General features: G+C 38.8%; 1 protein-coding gene and 1 non-coding gene across 10 annotated transcripts in view; both read left to right on the top strand.

Moving 5' to 3' along the window:
• Positions 1-27009, top strand: part of EXOC6B (exocyst complex component 6B) — a 760794-nt gene that overhangs the window by 89375 nt on the left and 644410 nt on the right. The gene's annotated exons all lie outside the window — the stretch shown is intronic.
• TRNAS-GCU (transfer RNA serine (anticodon GCU)) lies at positions 26828-26898 on the top strand. The gene has a single exon. It is a non-coding gene; the product is annotated as a tRNA-Ser (tRNA).

Raw genomic sequence — 27009 nt, 5'->3', positions numbered from 1 at the left:
GCTGGCATGTAATTATAATGGATTACTTAGTATGTACTAGTGGATTATTTAGTAATGTACTGCTTATTTTTTTAAACTGAGGATGAGCAAAAGGTTCTTTAAAATAATGACTCAATAAGAAAAGTAAAAATAAAATGAAATAATGACTCAGGCCCTCCTCTCCAATCAGAAAAGACCATTCATGTGGAGGAGGTAAATTGGCAAAGTGATTCTTAAATACTGCTGGAGTGAGGAAATCTTTCTAAGGCTTTGTTTAGCTTGAGCTTTTAAATCAGTTGTACAGTATGGGGGCCTGTGATCAGTACTTTAAAGTGGCCTTACTTCAATACACAAAGTTCTGAGAGTTTATAAAGCTGGGAAAACAACCTCCCAAAGGTAGACCAGACTTAAAATGTCATCATCTCCTTTGTCAAATTTGGACAGCATGACCCAGAATTTGCCCTTGTTAACCAGACTTATTAAAAAAAGAGTTTATAATAATTAATTCTTAAAATAATTCCCAGGTCTCATTTTCTTGTGGTTTTATTTCCTGTGTTATTACATAAACTTGGTCAGGAGTTTTATTTTTTGCTATCTGACAGTCTTTGACAAAGTAGGAGGACAAATTCCATGTCGCTTCCACTCAGGTTTCTTTTTTTTGGCTGTGTTGTGCGGCCTGCAGGATCTTAGTTCCCTGACCAGTGCCTCCTTTCTTGGGTGTACAGAGTCTTAATTGGTGATCAAAGAAGCAGGGAGAAATTTCTTAAGATATTTGAAGCAGAGTTGTAAAAGTATATCACTGCATTACAACAAGTTGCTAGAAAGACTTTGAAATTCCTTTAATTTTTCTGGCTTTCCTCAGTTTACTAGTCTGCGGAGGCCAATCATATACGGAGATGGCTCTGAAATAGCTCTTGTAAGTGTTAAATAGAGGAGAAATTGTCATCTGTCTGGTCCAGGAGTGAAGAGGGGCTGCAGAATGTTGTAAATTTCTGTATACCTGAGCAGATTTATTTCTGGTATTACTATTTTGCATCATTAGGTTCTGTTCATCAAATAAAAAATTTAAAGACTATTTTGCTCTAACTAACCCAAGTTAGGGCTTCCCTTTTAGCTCATTCGGTAAAACAATCTGCCTGTAGTGCAGGAGACCTGGGTTTGATCCCTGGGTTGGAAAGATCCCCTGGAGAAGGAAATGGAAACCCACTCCAGTATTCTTGCCTGGAAAATCTCATGGACAGAGGAGCCTGGTGGGCTGCAGTCCATGGGGTCGCAAAGAGTCGAGCACGACTCAGCAACTAACACTTACTTACTTACTTACTTAACCCAAGTTAGTAGGTTGTCAATAAAATAATTAGTTGCTAGTAATCAGACCACTCATTTCACCATGGCCTTGCGTGCTTGCGTGCTCACTTGTGTCCAATTTCTTGTGACCTCATGGTCCGTAGCCTGCCAGGGTTCCTTTGTCCATGGGATTTTCCCGGCAAGAATACTGGTGTGGGTTGCCATGCCCTCCTCCAGGGTATCTGTCTGACCCAAGGATCGAACCCATGTCTCCTACATCTCCTGCATTGCAGGCACATTCTTTACCACTGAACCACCAGGGAAGCCCCTCTTCATGGCCTTAGGATGGGCTGTATCAGACCTTTGTCTATTGTGGTGTTTTTGTTTTAGAGATATAACAGACAAAATAGGAAACCAGATCTATTAAAAAACAGATAAAAATTAAATTGACTCAGAGTCAAATGAAGGATATTAATGTGCAGCAAAATTCTTAAACTAATTTTGCTTTCTTATGTGCTAGATCCATAGTCAAAGCAGCAGCATCCTGTTTGCTGAAAAAGCTGAGTCAGAGGACAACCTGCTGGTCTTTATGTGCTTGAGGCTGCAAGCACAGAGCTATATAGTTTTATCACTAGTTACTTGTAAAGATGAGGTTATAGGTTATGTATGTAGCAGGGAGACTCCTGTCAGTCTAATGTCTGTCAACTTTATGATCAGACCTCTTAAAGATTTCTGATTTACTGGGAGGTTCAGGTATGGTCTAAATTAGGTTAATTCTTAAGTGTGTTTGTTTTGCACATTTGTGCATGTTGTATAGTGCATAGCTGGGCCATATCAGTGGTGATGCCATTCATAGCATATATAATGTAGGTTTATAGATTCATTAGGACAGTTTTCCAGCAGATGGCAGGCAAGTATCTTGAAGAGGAGAAAGATACCATATGGGCAAATGTATTTTTTTTTTTTTGAGTATATAAAAATTTCTTGCAAAACTGTAAATGAGAACTCTTTTAAGTTGTATTCATAGATGGAGTAATTTTAAGTGTATTGTCCATATATTTAACGCCTCTTTCCTGTATTTATTATGTCTCTCACATTTTCCTTATTTTAATACTATGTATTTTTTTTCACCTCTTCCCTTGGACCCCTGGAGAAATGAACTCAAGTAAATTTGCTATGAAAGACTTTTGGACTTATTTTTGGCATACTTAGTTTGTTCATAATTAAGCAACTCTGAACTTTAATATGGATGTTCTTGACATTTTGAGATGACTTAATGCTTGGATCCTGTTAATAGTTCCATTGTATGTTGTATAAACCTTACATCTTTGCCAGAGGTCTGTTCTATCAGTATGTGATCAGCTGGGATTCTGTTTGTTACTGTCTAGAGTTTTCAGAAGGTTGCCCTGGGTAGCACCAGGCTTTGATAGGATTCACCATCTGGAGCTGTTGTTTGTAATGTTCGGCTTGGCAGTTTTGTTATTTGTTCTCTTTGCACCAAGATTAGTCACAGGTCAGGTGGGATTGCTCCTTCATTAATGATATTTTGAATATTTTTGAGGCCTTTATCCCCTACATTTATCAGAAAGAAGGCTCTCCTAGTGAAGATGTCACCTACATTTGTTTGGATTTATGTAGCACTAATCCCAGGGACCGCGGAGCCTGGTGGGCTGCCGTCTATGGGGTCGCACAGAGTCGGACACGACTGAAGCGACTTAGCAGCAGCAGCAGCAACAATACCAAGAGGTGTTTAAATTGGTCTTTCAGGTCACCAGATTGTGAGTTCATCTTAAACAGTGGTCCTCAAACTGGAGAATGGATCAGAATCAACTGGATACAGGTTGTGGGCTCCACCCTCAGATTTTCTAGTTCAGTAGGTCTGGAGTAGAGCCTGAGATTTTGCATTTCTAGCTAATTTTTGGTGATGCTGATCAGCTGCTGGTCACTTTGAGAACCATTGCTCTTAAGATAAAATTATCTTATTCTTCTCTAAATTAACAGTACTTAGCATCTGTCATGAAAAGAAATAGGTTCAGGTCTTTGATAAGATGATCCAAATCTTAGAATTCTTTGTTTTATGAGATGGAAAGGGATTTTTTCCTCTCTGATTTTAAAAATAATATGCATATATATAGTAAAAAAATCAAACTAAAAGGAAAGGTTAAAGATAAAAGTAAAAAATACTTAAAATCCCATTATCAATACCCTAATCTAATTTTGGTATACTTCATTCCAGATGTTTTTCAATCCATTTATATACATTTATGATGTCATTTAAAACAATTCAGTTTATACCTGACATTTTGTAACCTATTTCTAAAATTCAAAGATATGCATTGACTCCGAAGTACATCAGATTAGTATTCCATTATATAGATTATACAATTTATTTAATCAATGATAATGATAAACATTTAGATTGTTTCAATTTTCTAGCAATTATAAGTTCTTATATTACATCTTTATACATATGTCTAATCATCTTATGAATGACAAGAAATGGTATTACTGGATCAAAGGAGATGTACATTTAAAATTTTGATAAATATTGTCAAATTGCCCTCAAGTTAAGGTAGTGAATTAACACTTCCAACAAGCTTTCACAGATTTTTCCTGGAAAATGAAATGGTTTTAAAGGTATTAACTTCCTTTATTCTAAATTCCAATCTTTGTATGGTAGAAAATGTTATTTTTTAAATTTTTTTACTTAGTTTATTTTCTGTTTTTTAACTTTACAATATTGTATTTGTTTTGCCATACATTGACATGAATCCACCATGGGTGTACATGTTTTCCCCTTCCAGAACTCCCCTTCTACCTCCCTCCCCATCCCATCCCTCCGGGTCATCCCGGTGCACCATCCCCGAGCACCCTGTATCATGCATCAAACCTGGACTGGCGATTCCTTTCACATATGATAATTTCCATGCTTCCGTGCCATTCTCCCATATCATCCTGCCCTTGCCCTCTCCCATAGAGTCCATAAGATAAGTGTTAGTCGCTCAGTCGTGTCTGACTCTTTGCAACCCCACGGACTGTAGCCTGCCAGGCTCCCCTGTCCATGGGATTCTCCAGGCAAGAATACTGGAGTGGGTTGCCATTCCCTTCTCCAGGGTATCTTCCCGACCCAGGGATCAAACCTGGGTCTCCTACATTGAAGGCAGATTCCTTACCATCTGAGCCACCAGAGAAATAGACTTTCTAAAATGAACAGTGACTATTCTTGGAGCAAATAAATATTCTAATAGTTCTGGGATTCAGAGTCTTTAGTTCTCTACCCCTTCAAATTTCATCATAGTTCTGATAAGATTATTTAATCTTGGTGAGTGTCAAAACACTGTCCCAAATTACCTTTATATTCATGATACTCAAAGGACCTTCTGGGATGACAGATGCATTATTTGTCCTTCATTCAAGTTTTGTTGAAAGTTTCTGAGAAGGACCTTTATTACAGGGTAGGAACAGTCAACATGGTGTTTTTGGAATTCATCTAGTGACCAGTTAAACAGCTAAAAATATCCTGAAACTTTAGGGTGTAAAAGGAAACCTTTAAAATAAAAGTCAGACCATCTTTACAGTGATGTAAGTTTTTTGCTAAGTTGTCTATTTTTTGACCATGTATTCCTGTCAGTAAACAATGAGCATACTTACCCTCTTTAAAGTACATTTATTTATAAATTATGTGTGAGTACTAAAGTATTTATTTTATAAAACATACATTGGAAATTTAAATGGATGAGATTAAGATATTGATAGTAAGAATGCAAATGTTTTCTTTCTGTACTTCAGTAGAAACTGCTGCTTTATTCAGGGTTTGTTTCTTAAGCATCATTTTCTACAGAGAATAAGGGGGCTTCCTGATTTGAGGCATTTGTATGAGCTGAATTTTTATATCTATCACAGTCCTATGAAGCCCAAGTACCTATTTCGCTAGTTTGTTCCTGAACCTGATAATGCATTTTATGTTTCTTTAGCAACTTCTGGAAAACTTAAGTTACTTGTAATCCAACTCAAGTTACTTGTAATCTCCACCACAGTGGAGAATGAGAAGAAGAGGATTTTATTTGATCCTTTAGGTAGATGGAAAAATTCTTTTTAAAATCATTTATAGAGCATATATTACTTTGACTTTAGATCCAGTTCTATTCAGAATCATAGAATTTATAAAAATTATTGTAGGGACTTCCCTGGTGGTCCAGTGATTAAGACTTCGCCTTCCAATGCAGCGTTCATGGGCTCAGTGTCTAGTCGGAGAGCTTACAATCCCACATGCCTGGGAACCAAAAAATAAAACAGGAGCAATATTATAACAAATTCAATAAAGACTTTAAAATGGTCTACACCAAAAAAATCTTTAAAAAAAGTACTGTAGAAATCATCTCATCTCATTTTTCTTTATGACCTAAGTTTTAGTGTGGTAGTTTAGAATCCAGTTCTAGACTCTGGGGTTAGACTACTTGGACTCTGTTTCAGGCTCTGTTCCTTATTTACTGTGTGATCTTGGGTGAGTCACTTTACCTTTTTGTGCCTTACTTTCCTCATCTGTAAAATGGGGCTGTAAGAGCATTCATCTTATGAGGGCTATTGTGAGAAACAATGTCTCTCTTGTAGTCAGAGCTTCTACTAAATGTTATTAAATTAATTTCAAAGTAATATGAAATGGAATATTTAAATTAAGATTAAAACTGAAAATTTTCACTTATAAGTCTCCTACCAGCTATTTTGGTATTTTAAGACAAAATGAAATATCTTTCTGGAGTTCTACTGCTTGGGTTTGAGCTCTGGTTTTATTACTTACTAGCTATGCCGTCTTGGTCAAATCAACTTATATTTGCCTCTGGCTTCTCATCATTTAAATGAGTGATAATAGTAGTACCTATCCCGTAAAGTTATTGTAAGAATTAAATGAATGTGTAGAGGTTAGGAGAATGCTTGGATATAATGAGTGATTAATGAAATCTATATATTTTATCCTTTACAGATACTTAAAAATATATTTGTAAATTTTAATTTTTAAAGTGGCAGTGGTGGTTTAGTCGCTAAGTCGTGTCCGACTCTTGCAACCCCATGGACTCTAGCCCGAGACTCCTCTGTCTATGAGATTTCCCAAGGAAGAATACTGGAGTGGGTTGCCAGTTCCTTCTCCAGGGTATCTTCTGACCCAGGGATTGAACCTGGGTCAGAGGAGGGCATGGCAACCCACTCCAGTATTCTTCCCTGGGAAATCCATGGACAGAGGAGCCTGGCAGGCTATAGTCCACAGGGTCTCATAGTTGGACACGACCAAAGTGATTTAGCACTTAGCTCTCCTGCATTGCAGGTAGATTTTTTACCTTTATGACCGAGTCACCAGGGAAGACCTTTATGTTGTTTTAATTTTTAATGTCTGTGATGCTGGTTCGATCCCTGGGTTGGGAAGATCCACTCGAGGAGGGCATAGCAACCCACTCCAGTATTCTTGCCTGGAGTAGTGACTGAGCACACACGCACGAATGTATTCTTGGTTACCACAGGGAAGGGTAGCTTTTATGTCATTCTCCTGTTTAAAAACTTGGTTAAATTATTGCTAACAAAAGAGATTTTTTTTGCGGGGGGGGGCAGAATCCGAATATGATGAAAGGTATGGTTCCTTTTACAGTAATAACGACCACATAGAAATTTTGTAATAGTTTTGGAATGGCCTTTTAGAGAGCTAGCCTGACTTTGAAGACCTTTTCAGTCTAGCCTTAATCTAGCTGTACTTTTGCTCTGACCCTATCTCCTAACCCAATTACTCTGTTTTTTTTTTTTTTTTTTAGTTATTGCTTCTCAAACCTGGCTGTACCTCAGAAATGTACATAAAATTATGTATCCATAATTAACTCCTTCCCTTTCCAGCCAAGGTTGAGAACCACTGATACAGACACATTGGATTGTTATATTTCTGGAGAATTTCATCTCTTCCCTTTCTTTTACTCACCTCCGCTAGATAAATTCCTAGTATTTTTTTAGGGTCTGAGTGAGATGGTGCTTCTTCTGTTATGTTGCCCTGACTCAATTCCTATTAGAACTTTTCTGTTATTTCTTTACTCTTAGATTTCACACATTTTATAATTTCTGTTATAACAATTAGCTCATTATGTTTAGTTGTTCACATTTGTATTCTGAGAAGGTTATGAACTCCTTGTTTCTAGCACCTGCTACACTCATTGGGTCATGTTAGGTCAGTTCATTTCAGTTCAGTCGCTCAGTTGTGTCCGACTCTTTGTGACCCTATGGACTGCAGCACGCCAGGCTTCCCTGTCCATCACCAACTCCTGGAGCTTACTCAGACTCATGTCCATTGAGTTGGTGATGCCATCTAACCATCTCATCTCTGTTGTCCCCTTCTCCTCCCGCCTTCAATCTTTCCCAGCATCAGCGTTTTTTCCGGTGAGTCATTTCTTTGCATCAGGTGGCCAGAATTTCAGCTTCAGCATCTGATGCTGAAACTGAAAGCTGAAACAATATTCAGGATTGATTTCTTTTAGGATGGGCTGGTTTGATCTCCTTGCAGTCCAAGGGATCTCAAGAGTCTTCTCCAACACCACAGTTCAAAAGCATCAATTCTTTGGTGCTCAGCTTTCTTTATAGTCCGACTCTCACATCCATACATGACTACTGGAAAAACCATAGCTTTGACTAGACAGACCTTTGTTGGCAAAATAATGTCTCTGCTTTTGAATGTGCTGTCTAGGTTTGTCATGGCTTTAATTCCAAGGAGCAAGCATCTTTTGATTTCATGGCTGCAGTCACCATCTGCAGTGATTTTGGAGCCCCCAGAAATAAAGTCTGTCACTGTTTCCATTGTTTCCCATCTATTTGCCATGAAGTGGTGGGACCAGATGCCATGATCTTAGTTTTCTGAACGTTGAGCTTTAAGCCAACTTTTTCACTCTCCTCTTTCACTTTTATCAAGAGGCTCTTTAGTTCTTCACTTTCTGCCATAAGGGTGGTGTCATCTGCATATCTGAGGTTATTGATATTTCTGCCAGCAATCTTGATTCCAGCTTGTGCTTCTGCCAGCCCAGCGTTTCTCATGATGTACTTTGCATATAAGTTAAATAAGCAGGGTGACAATATACAACCTTGATGTACTACTTTCCCAATTTGGAACCAGTCTGTTGTTCCATGTCCAGTTCTAACTGTTGCTTCTTGACCCGCATACAGATTTCTCAGGAGGCAGGTCAGGTGGTCTGGTATTCCCATCTCTTGAAGAATTTTCCACAGTTTGTTGTGATCCACACAGTGAAAGGCTTTGGCATAGTCAATAAAGCAGAAATAGATGTTTTCCTGGAACTCTCCTGCTTTTTCGATGATCCAATGGATGTTGGCAATTTGACCTCTGGTTCTTCTGCCTTTTCTAAATCCAGCTTGAACATCTGGATGTTCACGGTTCACGTACTGTTGAAGCCTGGCTTGGAGAATTTTGAGCATTACTTTGCTAGCGTGTGAGATGAGTGCATTTGTGCAGTAATTTGAATATTCTTTGGCATTGTCTTTCTTTGAGATTGGAATGAAAACTGACCTTTTCGAGTCCTGTGGCCACTGCTGAGTTTTCCACATTTGCTGGCATATTGAGTGCAGCACTTTCACAGCGTCATCTGTAGTTGATAAATTAGTGTTCATCTCTCATCCCTAATACCAAGGAGTACTTGCCGTTTGAAATGAGGTTTAGAGCAGCTCCTTCTGGCACACCATGGCTCCACTGGAGAGACTGAGGCTCAATTTAGTTTTCTCAGCATTCTTTATCTTCCGTTTTATTAATATGTCTTACATACTGTCTACCAGCTTTTTGCCCATGTCGTATTTGTTGTTCTAGGTACATATTAATCCAGTATCTTGTTTTCTAATATACCTTTTTCTTTCTAGTGCATCTTAACCTTCCCAGTGGCAAAAGGGGCTCATCTCCCAGTTGAAGTATTACCCTTTATTAGTTTTTCCCTGACGCTGTACTTAATGACTTCTTTTTACATCTCACTGACCTGTTTGTAAGGGTTGTCCTTTCAACCATTTTCCACCTCAGAGCCATACCTACTCTTCAAGGCCCACTTTAGGTGTCTGTCATCTCTTTTCTTCTAAATCCTTTAGGTAGTTAAAGTAGTTCATTTTCTTTGCTTCAAAACAACATTGTTCATATCTCTGTTATGGAATTTATACTATTATTCTTGCCTGTCAATTCCTTCTTCCCCTCAAGACTGAATATTTTACCCTTCTGTGACTATTTGGGATGGGTGAGGTGTAAGCCTTTATCTGTATTACAAATGCAGCCTGTTCTTAGACAGATCAGTTTTAGAAAGTAGTATATATGGGAGTTATGGGTCCGAGTTGATTCTTGAGAAACTGTATGCCCATTTACTGTTTGGAAACTCTGTGTATGTTCTTTGTGTACCCTTTGTGTAGATATGTGTCTGTTTGAAGATCACTGCCCTAAAGAAAATCTTTTGCTTATACGTCAGATTACATGTCAAGGAAATGGTCACATCACCAAAGTACACAATAGTTAAAACATGGAAGTGATTCAGATGTACAAAAACAATAGGATGAATGAATTATTATATGTTCAAATTGTAGAACAGTATATAATAATGAAAATGTATGATTCATAGGTAAGGTAGAACAACATGGATTCAGCTCATTATTTATGTAATATTGAAAGAAACAGGGCACGAAAGAATGTCTTATATTCAGTTTGTATAATATTCAAGAATGAACAAAGCTAACCAATCTTGTTTATAGTCGCATATATATATGGTAAGATATAGAGGAGAACAAGAAAATGATTATCACAAACTCAGGGTAATGGTTACCTCTGGGGGAAGGAAAGTGAGATAGTGATTAGGGAGTGATTCTTGGTAGGGCAAAAGTAATGATGATAAGTGACCAAGTGAGTTTGGGCACATTATCTAACCTTTTAACCTCAGTTTCTTTAATTGGAATAATGTAATTACTTTATGAAGGTTGTAAGGATTAAGAGAGATAATCTATATAAAGCAGTTAGCTCAGTGTCTGGCTAATAGTTAACACTAAATAAATGATAATATTTTCCTTATTATATTGTTTCTCTCACTGTGACTTGAAGTAGTTGCTATAGACTTTTGGTACAGAGGATAAAGTTCAAAAAAAGTGGATGAAATTGAAATAAGAAGAAAATCTAGAAATAATGAAAAGGACAAGGAAACTACATTTAGGAACTACTGAACTACTGTGTCATATGTCTTGCTAGGTGAGTACATTATTTAATCTTCAAAATAACCCTGAGACCAGATTCAGTTATATTATAATAGCCAGAGTTAACCCATATCTTGTGGCTTAGGTGTCACTATTACCATTTCACGTCAGATTGGTTAGGTAACTTTCCCAGGGTTCTACAACTAATAAGTGATAGAGCTGGAATGTAAAGCAAGAAATTTTCCCACTGTGCTGTTATAATGATTAAATTTAACTTGTAAGTTGCCAGAAGATAGTCTACATTCATTGTTCCTGTAAATGCTCACAGAAGTATTTAACTGAAGTTTATCCTGAGAGATTTCTCTTGAAGGACATTAGAGTATATTCATTTCCAGAGAGGGACTCCATTTTTCTATGGCTGTGCAACAGAGTCTGGTTAAACTACTGTAGTTTATTCTGGGCCTCCAGGATTAATTCTGATTTAATAGGATCGATTCTGGAATGCTGAAGCTGAGTTTTTAAGGAATTATTTAGAATCTAAATTTCAGTAAATTCAAAATTAGAAGGCAGAAACTTACAGGGTTGGTTGCTAAAGAATAGCTCATGTTGAATTATTGTGCTTACTGTCTTAGCTGTTTCCTGCAGTGAAGCCAAATGTGATAGTGTGCAATCAGATTTACAGTATACTCCAAGGATTAAAAAGATGACTTTAATCAAGAATTGCTTATCTACTAGGGATATATCCTTTGGGTATTGACTCCTTCCCAGTTGTGTTTGTTCTCTCTTCATTATTATTTCTTAATAAGCATTTATATAGCCCTTAGTTTTAAATTTATTTTTAATTGGCCTATTTTCAGTTCAGAAAGTATGGTTAGTATTGCTTTCAATTTAAGTAGATAAAGTTAAATGGCTTCCAAAAACCACCCAGAGCGATTGTAGTGATATCAAGATGTATATCCCCAGCTCCAGATTGGTTTTAGTGCCAGTAGTAATCGAGACTCTTGTTTTCTACTGAGAAGTTTTGAGTTAAAATGGGCCACTTTTTTTTGTTTTTGATTGGAGGATAATTGCTTTGCAGTGTTGTGTTGGTTTCTGCCCTACAACAGTGTGAATCAGTCGTAAGTGCACATATGTCCTCTCTCTCTTGAGACTTCATAAAATGGACCACTTTTGTCTTGTCTCCTACATTACTTAAGAAAGGAGCTATGAACAGTTTGTTCCCTCTTTAGCGTAAAAATTTTTGGAGAACAGAGGAAGCTGAAAGCATAGCTTTGTGTCCCAGAAACTACCCGAGAGACCTTTTAATAAGGTGGGACTGCTCTGTGTCCCAGAAACTACTTGAGAGACCTTTTAATAAGCTAATTATTGAACTTAAAAAAAAAAAAAAATCCCTGTTTCCACATTATTTTTGTTTCCTGTTGAAGAACATATTGTGGATTAGGTCCCCCCTGAAATTGTGGCATTGATGGCTACTAAATACACAGTTCTTTTCTTACTTCTATTTAATTGGAAAAAAAAAAAAATCTCTCTTTTGCTACTTAGGTTGTAGAAACTCACTGCTTACTGCTTCTGCTGCTGCTGCTGCTGCTAAGTCACTTCAGTCATGTCCCACTCTGCGACCCCATAAACGGCAGCCCACCAGGCTCCCCCGTCCCTGGGATTCTCCAGGCAAGAATACTGGAGAGAGTTGCCATTTCCTTCTCCAATGCGTGAAAGTGAAAAGTGAAAGTGAAGTCCCTCAGTTGTGTCCGACTCTTAGCGACCCCATGGACTGCAGCCTACCAGGCTCCTCCGTCCATGGGATTTTCCAGGCAAGAGTACTGGAGTGGGGCGCCATCGCCTTCTCCATACTGCTTCTGTGTAACTGCTTTTTCTAAGGCTTATTTAATTTAACTTAGTATTTTCATTCTTGGATTTAAAAATTGAAAAAGTTAATAAAGGTTTGTAGTGCTTTATTGGAGTTTTTGTGGTAGAAGCTGGGAATACACTCAATAGACCAGTCCATTTCAGCTCACTGTGTTAGAGAGCAAGGGGATTTTTATGGCTGCCAGGTGGAAATTCCTTTTCCTAATTAGCCTTGTGCTATTCCTCTGAGTGTGGCCATCTTAAGGGGGTCTATGAACATTTAGGTAGATTGGCATAAAACAACAAAATTTATAAAAATAGGAAAAAGCCAGAAAGATTTTGCTTTCTATTAGATGGTATAGTTTTTTTCCCCCAACTTCAGGGAGTGTTAGTGTATGAGTGTGTTAAGCTCTGCCACTCTGCCCTCTGCTGCCCTAACTTTTATTAAGCAAAAGACCAACCACCTAGATTTACTAATTGATTATTAGCATTTGCTGTATTAACTCTACACAGTTTCCTCTTTGAGCATCAAATTGGCTTTTTATTATATAGTTGAGAGAAAATTCAGGTTGGTATCCACTAGGTAGTTAGTAGTTCGATTTTCACATTCTTCCTGAAATGCAGAACATTTTGACTTATGAATCAGAAAATAGAGCAATTTTCTTTCTGATGTTAATCATGACAAAAACATTAAACATATAATCACACACACCTTTTAGGAACTTGGGAGGCACAGCTAAAATGAGGAAGTAGGAGACAGATATCATTAATTTACCTTCAGCTCAGAAGATACTGAGTTGTTGTCAAGAACCTTAGTGTCTCCAAGCTGTGCCTCAGCAAGTTAAGCAGGCACAGCCATCCTAGTCTCTCCAGACTTTTTCATTGTATACTCCCTGGAGGTGGGGATAAAGTAAGGAGAGGAAGGTTAGAAAGAAACTAGCATTTATTGATTGGTGCTAGATGTATTATACGGAGAAGGCAATGGCACCCCACTCCAGTACTCTTGCCTGGAAAATCCCATGGACGGAGGAGCCTGGTAGGCTGCAGTCCATGGGGTCACTAAGAGTCGGACACGACTGAGTGACTTTACTTTCACACATTGGAGAAGGAAATGGCAACCCACTCCGGTGTTCTTGCCTGGAGAATCCCAGGGACGGCGGAGCCTGGTGGGCTGCCGTCTATGGGGTCACACAGAGTCGGACACGACTGACGCGACTCAGCAGCAGCAGATGTATTATATATCTTAGCTCATTTAATAATAATAGCAATGTTCTTATAGATATTAGTATCCCCATTTTATAACTGAGGAGACTGAGGTTCAGATAAGTTAAATAATTTGCCCCAAATTACATGCTCATAGTAAGTAGAAGAGAAGTATTTTTGAATTAAAAAAACAACTCTGTTGTTTTTAGGTCACTGAGATGATAGTATATCAGGTACATTTGAATTAGAGATCTCAGATGAAAAATGGTTCATCTAGCATCTTGTGGGGCTTCTCAGGTGGCTCAGTGGTAGAGAAAATGCCTACCAATACAGGAGGCGCTGCAGACTTGGATTTGATCCCTAGGTTGGAAAGATCCCCTGGAGAAGAAAATGACAACCCACTCCAGTATTATTGCCTGGATAACCCCATGGACAGAGGAGCCTGGCGGGCTACAGTCCATGGGGTCCCAAAGACTTGGACACAACTGAGCACACGTGCATGAGCATCTCGTAGTTGGGTAAATTATTTGTCTCACATGATTGGCAGTCTGGGTGGGATTTGTTAATACTGCTTTATAGAAGGTAGTTGACAAATGTCTTAGTTCTTTTGGGATTTGATAGTGCTAAGTGAAGAACTTGTTGACATGTTTTGTGTGTTTCCTCACCCTGATAAAGAAATGGTGGAAAATTACAAGTTAAACTAGTCTTAAATACAGCTGAATTCCATCACATCAGCATTCTCAGAGGAGATGGTGCCAAACATGGCACCACACCCAGAATCAGCCAGGCACACCCAATTAAAGAGTCTAAATCAGGAATTTAGTGGAGAGGTTATGACTCATCCCAGGATCTTGGAGAAAAAAGCTGACATTAAGCTCTCAGGAGGAAACTCAAGCAAAGAATGGGTTCTTGCTCATTTGCTGGTGGTAGCGTTAGTAATATGGGACAATCTTGATACTCCTGAGGGATATATATTAAGAGTCTGCAGCTCCAGAACACTGCTAAATGTTGATGCAGGGTAGTTTCCTGAACTCATGCACAGGCTAAATGACTGGCCTTCATACTTATGTTGATACCGACTCATGTCCATCTAGTTGGTGATACCATCCAACCATCTCATCCTCTGTTGGCCCCTTCTCCTCCTGCATTTAGTCTTTCCCAGTATCAGGGTCTTTTCCAGTGAGTCAGTTCTTCGCATCAGGTGGCCAAAGTATTGGAGTTTCAGCTTCAGCAACCATCCTTCCAATGAATATTCAGGACTGATTTCCTTTAGGATTGACTGGTTTGATCTCCTTGCAGTCCAAGGGACTCTCAAGAGTCTTCTCCAACACCACAGTTCAAAAGCATCAATTCTTCCACATTATCCACCCCAAATTTCTCTTTCTTTTCCCAGTCACATGTTATGATTGCATGCCCTTTGTCCTTACTAGTTAGATGTGGCCATGTAAGTTGCTTTGACCTGTGATGTGTGAGCTGAAGTCATTTTAGGCTCTGCCACAGGGACCTACAGCTCTCTGATAAGGCGGTGGGCCAAATATGGTCTGCTGCCTGTATTTTTAAATAAAGTTTGATTGGAACATAGCTGTACTTATTTGTTTATGTATTATCTATGGCCACTTTTGCACTACAATAGCAAAGTTAAATAGTTGTTATAGAGACTGTGTGTCCTGTAAAGCTGAATATATTTACTATATGGCCATTTACAGAAAGGTTTTGTTGACAGCTTTTCTGGATGTTGGCTCCTCCTTAGAATGAGGATTTTGTAGAGCAGAGACTCCTGCTGACCCACAGTGGAGATATGCATATGCCATCAACAAGAAATAAATCTTTATTCTTTTAAGCCACTGATATTTGGGAGTTGTTTGTTACAGTGGTGTAATCCAGCCTATCCTGACAGTTGGGCTCTTTATAGGAAAAATGTTTCAGTGGTTTAGAGAGGAGGAAACCTTATGAATAGTAGTAGTGTGGAAGTAAGATGGATAGCAGTGTTATGGTAAAGTTGTAAAAGTATGAGACCGTTAAGCTCAACTGTTTAGATTTTGTTTAGAATCCTCAGTATGGAATCAAGACTTATGATTTTTTTCAATGGAAGAAAGAATAGTATGGTGGGAACTTTATGGTAAAAAGCTTAATCTGTGAATAGTTATCAAAAAGTTGGGAGCATTTGTTGAATCAGGAATTTGATCTCTGTAAAACAAAAGTTCCTGCAAACTGGACTGACAGTGGTTTAAATGGAGGTTTTTTTCTTTTTAATTTAACAAGTTGCAGTGACTTAGTTTCTTGTCCTATTTAATGCTTAATAGCAACCTCAGATTTTCTGAAATTTGAGCTGTTACACAAGTGAGGAAGCCTCATTGTAAAGGGAATTGTGATAATTGAGGGCTAGTTTTTTAAAAAAATTTTCTTCCTTTTTTCTTTGATTTCCTCTTTTCTATTTTTTTATTAGTTTATTTTCTATTTTTTAACTTTACAATATTATATTTGTTTTGCCATACATTGACATGAATCCACCATGGGTGTACATGTTTTCCCCTTCCAGAACCCCCCTTCCACCTCCCTCCCCATCCCATCCCTCTGGGTCATCCTGGTGCACCAGCCCTGAGCACCCTGTATCATGCATTGAACCTGGACTGGCGATTCGTTTCACATATGATAATTTACATGCTTCCATGCCATTCTCCCATATCATCCCGCCCTCACCCTCTCCCATAGAGTCCATAATACTGTTCTATTTATCTGTGTCTCTTTTGATGTCTCGCACACAGGGTTATCTTTACCGATTGACTAAATACCATATATATGTGTTAGTATACTGTATTGGTGTTTTTCTTTCTGGCTTACTTCACTCTGTATAATAGGCTCCAGTTTCATCCACCTCATTAGAACTGATTCGAATGTATTTCTTTTTAATGGCTGAGCAATTGATTTCCTCTTTTTTAGATAAAGCAAAACATCAAATACTGCTATCAACTCAGTGAAATTTGGTGTCAGGTAGCCAAAGGTAGTTTAAATGGAAAAACTGTCACTTTAGAGTTAGATCTTACTGTATCTCCTGTAACTTCATCGGCTATATATCTGCTGAAGGAAACTTTTGTCAGTTTGCCATGTGACATGAATACAGCTCAAGGTTGATGAGTCTAGCTAATGGTTTGTCAATTTTGTTTTTCTCAAAGAACCAGCTTTTAGTTTTATTGATTTTTTTCTATTGTCTCCATTTCTTTTTCATTTATTTCTGCTGTGATCATTATGATTTATTTCCTTCTACTATGGGTTTTTTGTTGTTGTTGTTGTTCTTTTTCTAGTTTCTTTAGGTGTAAGTTAGATTGTTTATTTTATGTGTCTCTTGTTTCTTGAGGTAGGCTTGTATTGTATTAAACTTCCCTCTGCATTGCTTTTGCTGCATTCCATAGGTTTTGAGTTGTCATGTTTTCATTGTCATTTGTTTCTATGCATATTTTGATTTCCTTTTTGATTTCTTCAGTGATCTGTTGGTTATTCAGAAGCATGATGTTTAGTCTCCATGTATTTGTTTTTCATGGTTCTTTTTGTGTGTGTGTGTATGTAGTTGGTGTCTAATCTAGGTCAGAGATTATGCGTTGTGGTCAGAGAAGATGCTTGAAATGATTTCACTTTCTAAAGATTTACCAAGGCATGATTTGTGGCCCAAGATGTGATCTATCCTAGAAAATGTTCCATGTGCACTTGAGAAAAAAGTGGTCTATTGTTATTGGATGAAATGTGCTATTAGATGTGCTAATAGATATCAATTAGGTCCAACAGGTCCAATGTATTATTTAAAACCTGTGTTTCCTTAATAATTTTCTGTCCAGATGATCTGTCTGTTGGTATGAGTGGGGTATTAAAGTCCCCCACTATTACTGAGTTACTGTCCAGTTCAGTCAGTCACTCAGTTGTGTCTGACTCTTTGCGACCCTGTGGACTGCAGCACACCAGGCTTCCCTGTCCATTACCAACTCACAGGCTTACTCAGCTGACAAACTCATGTCCATCGAGTTGGTGATGCCATCCAACCATCTCATCCTCTGTTGTCTCCTTCTCCTCCTGTCTTCAATCTTTCCCAGCATCAGAGTCTTTTCCAATAAGTCAGTTCTTTGCATCAGGTGGCCAAAATATTGGAGTTTCAGCTTCAGCATCAATCATTCCAGTGAATATTCAGGACTGATTTCCTTCAGGGATTGACTGGTTTGATCTCCTTGCAGTCCAAGGGACTCTCAAGAGTCTTCTCCAACACCACAGTTCAAAAGCATTAATTCTTCGGCACTCAGCTTTCTTTATAGTCCAACTCTCACATCCATACATGACTACTGGAAAAACTGCAGCTTTGACTATATGGCCCTTTGATGGCAAAATAATGTCTCTGCGTTTTACTATACTGTCTAGGTTGGTCATAATTTTTCTTCCAAGGAGCAAGCGTCTTTTAATTTCATGGCTGCAGTCACCATCTGCAGTGATTTTGGATTCCCCCAAAATAAAGTTTGTCACTCTTTCCATTGTTGCCCATCTATTTGCCAGAAAGTGATGGGACCAGATGCCATGATCTTAGTTTTCTGAATGTTGCGTTTTAAGGCAGCTTTTTCACTCTCCTCTTTCACTTTCATCAAGAGACTCTTTAGTTCTTCACTTTCTGCCATAAGGGTGGTGTCATCTGCATATCTGAGGTTATTGATATTTCTGCCAGCAATCTTGATTCCAGCTTATGCTTCATTCAGCCCAGCATTTCGCATGATGTACTTGACATATAAGTGAAATAAGCAGGGTGACAATATACAGCCTTGATGTACTCCTTTCCCAACTTAGAACCAGTCTGTTGTTCCATGTCCAGTTCTAACTGTTGCTTCTTGACCTGCGTACAGATTTCTCAGGAGAAGGTCAGGTGGTCTGGTATTCCCATTTCTTTAAGAATTTTCCATATGATGATGACGGATATTTGGGTGTTGTTCATAATCTGCTTTAGTTCAAGGAGCCGGTCATGCCACATGCTAGACCAGGTAGAGCCACAAGCAACAGGGCTAGTCTAGGGAGGAACAAATGAGAGGGTAACAGATAGGAAGGCTAGGGGCCCCCAAACAGAGGGAATAGGCTGCAAGTGTCAGATATTTTTATCTCTCTCTTAAGCAGCAGGAGGAAGCAAACTAAAAGTGTCAGATTTTTTTCCCTTTCGTATACAAAATTAAAAGGAGGTTTATTTTAAAATTCTGTGTTGTCATGATGACACTTGGTTCCACCTGAGCTTAACTTTTCTCAAACTTTGAGCTAACCAATGCATTTTTCTTACAGAAGTATTTTTCTTAAGCTATGTTAATGAACTATGTATTTACCCTAGACTGTCTTTCTTCAAGTCGATTCCACCTAAGACTCAGAACCGATAATGGCTCAACAAACCAATATGTTTTACTGATAAAATTGTTCTCCAATCTATTTTAATAAGACTATATATTTGCTTGGAAACCTGCCCTCCTTCAAGATTCATATCAATTGTTTTAGGGCCTGTGATGACTTACCTTGTGCCAGTGTTATCTCAAAATACATGTTGTGGGTGAGGGGCCTGGTGCCGCTCTCTGAGTTTTGAGAATTTGCCTTTCTCTAATTAGCAGCCTGCTAGTAGGTATATAGCACGGCCTCACCCATCAGAACAAGACCCAGTTTCCCCCACAATCAATTTCTCCCATCAGGAAGCTTCCATAAGACTCATATCCTTCTCCATCAGAAGGCAGACAGAATGAAAACCACAGTCACAGAAAACTGATCAAACTGACCACATGGACCACAGCCTTGTCTAACTCAATGAAACTATGAGCCATGCTGTGTAGGACCACCCAAGATGGACGAATCATAGTGGAGAGTTCTGACAAAAAGTGGTCCACTGGAGAAGGGAATGGCAAACCACTTCAGTATTCTTGCCCTGAGGACCCCATGAACAGTATGAAAAGGCAAAAAGATAGGACACTGAAAGATGAACTCCCCAGGTCAGTAGATGCCCAATATGCTACTGGAGATCAGTGAAGAAATAACTCAAGAAAGAATGAAGAGATGGAGCCAAAGCAAAAACAACACCCAGTTGTGGATGTGACTGATGATGGAAGTACAGTGTGATGCTGTAAAGAACAATATTGCATAGGAACCTGGAATGTTAGATCCATGAATCAAGGTTAAGTTGGAAGTGGTCAGTCAGGAGATGGCAAGAATGAATATTGACGTTTCAGGAATCAGTGAACTAAAATGGACTGGAATGGGCCAATTTAACTCAGATGACCATTATATCTACTACTGTGGGCAAGAATCCCTTAGAAGAAATGGAGTAGCCCTCATAGTCAACAAAAGAGTCTGAAATGCAGTACTTGGATGCAATCTCAAGAAACAGAATGATCTCTGTTCATTCCCAAGGCAAACCATTCAATATCGCGTTAATCCAAGTCTATGCCCTGACCAGTAATGCTGAAGAAGCTGAAATTGAACAGTTTTGTGAAGACCTACAAGACCCTCTAGAACTAACACCCAAAAGAGATGTTCTTTTCATTATAGGAGACTGAAATGCAAAAGTAGGAAGTCAAGAGATACCTGGAATAACAGGCAAGTTTGGCCTTGGAGTACAGAATGAAGCAGGGCAAAGGCTAACAGAGTTTTTCCAAGAGAATGCACTGGTCATAGCAAACACCCTCTTCCAACAACATAAGAGAAGACTCTACACATGGACATCACCAGATGGTCAGTACCGATATCAGATTGATTATATTCTTTGCAGCCAAAGATGGGGAAACTCTATACAGTCAGCAAAAACAAGAACAGGAGCTGACTGTGGCTCAGATCATGAACTCTATTACCAAATTCAGACTGAAATTGAAGAGAGTAGGGAAAAACACTAGACCATTCAGGTATGACCTAAATCAAATCCCTTACGATTATACAGTGGAAGTGACAAATAGATTCAAGGAATTAGATCTGATAGAGTGCCTGAAGAACTATCGATGGAGGTTTGTGACATTGTACAGGAGGCAGTGATCAAGACCATCTCCAAGAAAAAGAAATGCAAAAAGGCAAAATGGCTCTCTGAGGAGCCCTTACAAATAGCTGAGAAAAGAAGAGAAGCTAAAGGCAAAGGAGAAAAGGAAAGCTATATCTATTTGAATGCATAGTTCCAAAGAATAGCAAGGAGAGATAAGAAAGCCTTCCTCAGTGATCATTGCAAAGAAATAGAGGAAAAGAATAGAATGAGAAAAACTAGAGATCTCTTCAAGAAAATAAGAGATACCAAGGGAACATTTCATGCAAAGATGGGTACAATAAAGGACAGAAATGATATGATCTAACAGAAGCAGAAATTAAGAAAAGGTGGCAAGAATACACAGAAGAACTATACAAAAAAGATCTTCATGATCCAGATAACCACGATGGTATGATCACTCACTCAGAGCCAGACATCCTGGCATGTGAAGTCAAGTGGGCCTTAGGAAGCATCACTACGAACAAAGTTAGTGGAGGTGATGGAATTCCAGTTGAGCTATTTCAAATCCTAAAAGATGATGCTGTGAAAGTGCTGCACTCAGTATGCCAGCAAATATGGAAAACTCAGCAGTGGCCACAGGACTGGAAAGGTCAGTTTTCATTCCAATCCCAAAGAAAGTCAATGCCAAAAAATGCTCAAACTACTGCACAATTGCACTCATCTCACATGCTAGCAAAGTAATGCTCGAAATTCTCCAAGCCAGGCTTCAGTAGTACGTGAACCGTGAACTTCGAAATGTTCAAGCTGGTTTTAGAAAAGGCAGAGGAACCAGAGATCAAATTGCCAACATCCACTGGATCATCGAAAAAGCAAGAGAGTTCCAGAAAAACATATAGTTCTGGTTTATTGACTACGCCAAAGCCTTTGACTGTGTGGATCACAACAAACTGTGTTACTGTCCATTTCCCCTTTAGTACTTGTTAGCATTTGCCTTATGTACTGAGGTGCTCCTGTTTTGGGTGCATATATATTTATAATTGTTATATCTTCTTGGATTAATCCCTTGATCATTACATAGTGTTCTTCTTTGTCTCTTGTAACGGTCTTTGTTTCAAAGTCTATTTTATCTGATATGAGTATTGCTACTCCAGCTTTCTTTTGATTTCAATTCACGTGGAATGTCTTTTTCCAGCCTCTCACTTTCAGTCTATATGCGTCCCTAGGTCTGAGTTGGGTTTCTTGTAGACAGCACATATAGGGGTCTTGTTTTTGTACCCATTCAACCAATCTGTATCTTCGGGTGGGAGCATTTAGCCCATTTACATTTAAGGTAATTATTGGTATATGATCTTGTTATCATTTACTTTATTGTTTTGGGTTTGCTTTTGTAGGGCTGTTCTTTTTGTGTTTCCTGTCTAGAGAAGATCCTTTAGTGTTTGTTGAAGAGCTGGTCTGGTGGTGCTGAATTCTCTTAATTTTGCTTATCTGTAAAGCTTTTGATTTCTCCTTTGAGTCTAAATGAGATCCTTACTGGATAGTAATCTTGATTGTAGGTTTTTCCCTTTCATCACTTTAAGTATGTCTTGCCATTCCCTTCTAACCTGTAGAGTTTCTGTTGAAAGGTCAGCTGTTAGCTTTATGGGGGATCCCCCACATGTTATTTGTTGCTTTTCCCTTGCTGCTTTTAATATTTGTTCTTTGTGTTTAATTTTCGTTAGTTTGATTGGCATGTATCTTGGCATGTTTCTCCTCGGGTTTATCCTGTATGAGGCTCTCTGGGCTTCCTGGACTTAGGTGGCTATTTCCTTTGCCATTTTAGGGCAGCTTTCAACTATAATATCCTCAAATATTTTCTCATGGCTTTTCTTTTTGTCTTCTTCTGAGACCCCCATGATTTGAACGTTGTTATGCTTAATGTTCTCCCATTTTATTGTTCAGTTGCTCAGTCGTGTCTGACTCTTTGCAACTCCTGTCCTTCACCATGAGGTGAGCTATGTTGTCTGATAGCTCTCCTCATTACTTCTTATTCTTTTTTCTTTATTATGTTCTATTTTAGTTATTTCCACCGTTACATCTTCCAGCTCTCATCCATTCTTCTGCCTCAGATACTCTACTGTTAGTTCCTTCCAGTGTATTTTTAATCTCAGTTATTGCATTGTTCATTGTTAATTGTTTATTCTTTAATTCTTCAAGGTCTTTGTTAAGTATTTCTTGCATCTTCTCAATTCATGCCTCTAGTCTATTTATCTGTGCCTCCAATTTATTTTCAAGATTTTGGATCATATTTACTGTCATTACTCTGAAATCTTTTTCAGGTAGATTGTCTCCTCTTCATTTGTTTGGTCTTGTGGGTTTTTATTAAGGTGTTAATCATTCCTTTTCTCTTGGGGCTAATATTTTAATAATATATTTCACACAGACCATTTCTTTGAAGAAATTAATAGTATAGAAATTCTTTTTTATATATTTATTGATTATGAAAATAATATATACTTATATTGCTTGGGACTCTGATTGCAAGCAATAGAAACTATGTGAATTAACTTTAGCAAAACAGTTCAGTTTATTAGCTTCCTTTGAGCAGGCATCTGAAGACACAGGGTGAAGCTGGTGTTACGTAAGACTGCAACAAGGGACCCTTGTGTTTTTCTACTGACAATGTGTTTTACATTTTTAGGGTATGTTTTCAATGTAGTTGAAAAATACATGTACAAAAATGTACATATAATTTTATATATATACATACATGGGGTTCCCTGTGGCTCAGATGGTAAAGAATCTGCCTGCAGTGTGGGAGACCTGGGTTCAATCCCTGGGTTGGGAAGATCCCTGGAGGAGGGCATGGCAACCCATTCTAATATTTTTGCTATGGACAGAGGAGCCTGGTGGCCTACAGTCCATAAGGTCTCAAAGAGTCGGACATGACTGAGCAACTAAGCACAGCACAACAAGTACAAGTTTTTATATAACTTATATATTTATAATGTTATGTTTATTTTGTCATGGGGCAGCAAGTCGTAATCTGTACATTTCATATATGTATATTATATATTCTTTTTTTTTTATGGGTGGATAGAGAAATAACTGAGTGTGGGATTCTGTATCAATATACGTATACCTTATCATGGCTCTGTGACTTGGCAAATAATTTGTCTTATCTGTAAGTCTTTGTATGTAAAAATGAAAATAATAGTATTCTCTATCATGGGGTGGCTTTGAGGTTAACAAGATAATAAAGAGTGTTTAGAAGCATCCTTTATAAGTAGTGAACATGGGCGAAATGTTAGTTATTATAAATACTGTAATGTTTATATTATACTTTTGTTGTTGTTCAGTCACTAAGACATGTCTGATTCATTCTGACCTCATGGACTACAGCAAGCCGGGCCTCCCTGTCCTTCACTATCTTCCAGAGTTTGCTCAAATTCATGTTCATTGAGTCAGTGATGCTATCTACCATTTCATCCTCTGCCACCCTCTTCTCCTTTTGCTTTCAATCTTTCCCAGCATCAGGTTCTTTTCTGATGAGTTGACTCTTCACATCAGCTATCCACAGTATTGGAGCTTCAGCTTCAGCATCAATCCTTCCAATGAATATTCAGGACTGATTTCCTTTAGGATTGACTGGTTTGATCTCCTTGTGGTCCAAGGGCCTCAAAAGTCTTCTCCAGCAAGCACAATTCAAAAGCTTCAATCCTTTGGCATCCAGTCTTTTTTATGGATCGACTCTCACATCTGTACATGACTACTGGAAAAACCTTAGCTTTGACTATATGGACTTCTGTCGGCAAAGTGATGTCTTTGCTTTTTAATATGCTGTCTAGGTTTGTTATAACTTTTCCATGAGTTAGAAGACTCAGCAGTGGCCATAGGACTAGAAAAGATCAGTTTTCATTCCAATATCTAGGAAAGACAATGCTAAAGAATGTTCACACTATCATACAGTTGCACTCATTCCATACACTAGCAAGGTTATGCTAAAAATCCTTCAAGCTAGGCTTCAGCAGTATGTGAACTGAGAACTTGCAGATGTACAAGCTGGGTTTAGAAAAGGCAGAGAAACTAGAGATTAAATTGCTAACATTCATTGGATCATGAAGAAAGCAAGGGAATTCCAGAAAAACATCTACTTCTGCTTTACTGACTTTGCTAGAGCCCAGGCAAAGAGGAACTAAAGAGCTTCTTGATGTAAGTGAAAGAAGAGAGTGGAAAACCTGGCTTAAAACTCAACATTCAAAAAACGAAGATGATGGATCCAGTCCCATCACTTCATGGCAAATAGATGGGGAAACAATGGAAAAACAGTGACAGACTTTATTTTCTTGGACTCTAAAATCACTGCAGATGGTGACTGTAGCCATGAAATTAAAAGACGCTTGCCCAGGAAGGGGAACACATGTAAACCCATGGCTGATTCATGTCAATGTATGGCAAAAACTATTACAATATTGTAAAGTAATTAGCCCCCAACTAAAATAAATAAATTTATTAAAAAAAATAAAATAAAAGACGCTTGCTCCTTGGAAGAAAAGCTGTGACCAACCTAGACAGCATATTAAAAAGTAGAGACATTACTTTGCTGACAAAGGTCTGTCTAGTCAAAGCTATGGTTTTTCCAGTAGTCATGTATGGATGTGAGAGCTGGACTATAAAGAAAGCTGAGTGCCGAAGAATTGATGCTTTTGAACTGTGGTGATGGAGAAGACTCTTGAGATGCCTTCTGCAAGGAGATCAAACCAGTCAATCCTAAAGGAAATCAATTCTGAATATTCATTGGAAGAACTTATGCTGAAACCGAAGCTCCAATACTTTGGGCACCTGATGTGAAGAATTGACTCACTGGAAAAGACCCTGATGCTGGGAAAGATTGAAGGTAGGAGGAGAAGGGGACAACAGAAGATGAGATGGTTGAATGGCATCACCGACTTGATGGACATGAGTTTGAACAAGCTCCAGGAGTTGGTGATGGACAGGGAAGCCTGGCGTGGTGCAGCCTATGGGGTCGCAAAGAGTCAGACACGACTGAGTGACTGAACTGAACTTGACTGTGTGGATCACAAGAAACTGGAAAATTCTTAAAGAAATGGGAGTACCAGACCACCTTCTCTGTCTCCTAAGAAACCTGTATGTGGGTCCAGAAGCAACAGTTAGAACTTTACATGTAACAACTGACTGGTTCCAAACTGGGAAAGGAGTATGGCAAGGCTGTATATTGTCACCCTGCTTGTTTAACTGTTATGCAGAGTACATCATGTGAAATGTCAGGGTGGATGAATTCCACCTGGAATTGAGATTGCTGGGCAAAATATCAACAATCTCAGATATACAGATGATACCACTCTAATGACAGAAAGAGAGGAGGAACTAAGGAGCCTTTTGATGAAGGTGAAAGAGGAGAGTGAAAAAGCTGGCTTGAACCTCAGTATTCAGGGGACTAAGATCATGGTATCCAGCCCCATTACTTCATGGCAAATAGAAGTAATGGGTCTTGGTCTCCAATATCGCTGTGGATAGTGACTGCAGCCATGAAATTAAAAGATGCTTTCTTCTAGGAAGGAAAGCTATGACAAACCTGCTGCTGCTGCTTCTAAGTTGTGTCAGTTGTGTCTGACTTTGTGCAACCCCATAGACGGCAGCCCAGCAGGCTCCTCTGTCCCTGGGATTCTCCAGGCAAGAATACTGGAGTGGGTTGCCATTTCCTTCTCCAATGCATGAAAGTGAAAAGTGAAAGTGAAGTCACTGTTGTGTCCGACTCTTAGTGACCCCCATGGACTGAAGCCTACCAGGCTCCTCTGTCCATGCGATTTTCCAGGCAAGAGTACTGGAGTGGGTCGCCAGTGCCATCTCCATGACAAACCTAGACAGAGTATTAAGAAGCAAAGACATCACTTTGCTTGCAAAGGTCCATATAGTGAAAGCTATGATTTTTCCATTTGTCATGTATGGATTTGAGAGTTGTTCCATAAAGAAGTCTGGGTGCTGAAGAATTGGTGCTTTTGAATTGTGGTGCTGGAGGACTCTTGTGTCCCTTGGAGTTCAAGGAGGTCAAACCAGTCAATCCTAAAGGAAATAAACCCTGAATATTCATTGGAAGGACTGATGCTGAAACTGAAGCTCTAATGCTTTGGATAGCTGATGTGAAGAGCCAACTCATCAGAAAAGAACCTGATGCTGGGAAAGATCGAAAGCTAAAGAAGAAAAGGGCGACAGGATATGAGATGGTTAGGTAGCATCACTGACTCAGTGGACATGAATTTGAACAAACTCTGGGAGATAGTGTTGTGCAAAGGAGCCTGGCATGCTGCAGTCCATGGGGTCCCAACAAGTGGGACACAACATACAACTGAATAACAACAATGGGATTCCTTGGTGGCTCAGTGGTAAAGAACTTGCCTGCTAAGCAGGAGACCCAGGTTCAATCCCTGGTTTGGAAAGATGCGCTGGAGAAGGAAATTGCAACCCACTCCAGTATTCTTGCCTAGAGAATTCCATGAACAGAGGAGCCTGGTGGGCTATATAGTCTATGGGGTTGCAAAAGAGTCTGA

This window comes from Giraffa tippelskirchi, chromosome 4 (assembly GCF_054371585.1).
Source record: "Giraffa tippelskirchi isolate mGirTip1 chromosome 4, T2T-mGirTip1v1.2.pri, whole genome shotgun sequence".
Taxonomy (NCBI): Eukaryota; Metazoa; Chordata; class Mammalia; order Artiodactyla; family Giraffidae; genus Giraffa; species Giraffa tippelskirchi.
Note: the sequence above shows the minus strand (reverse complement) of the source record. Positions and strands in the feature narration are given on the sequence as shown.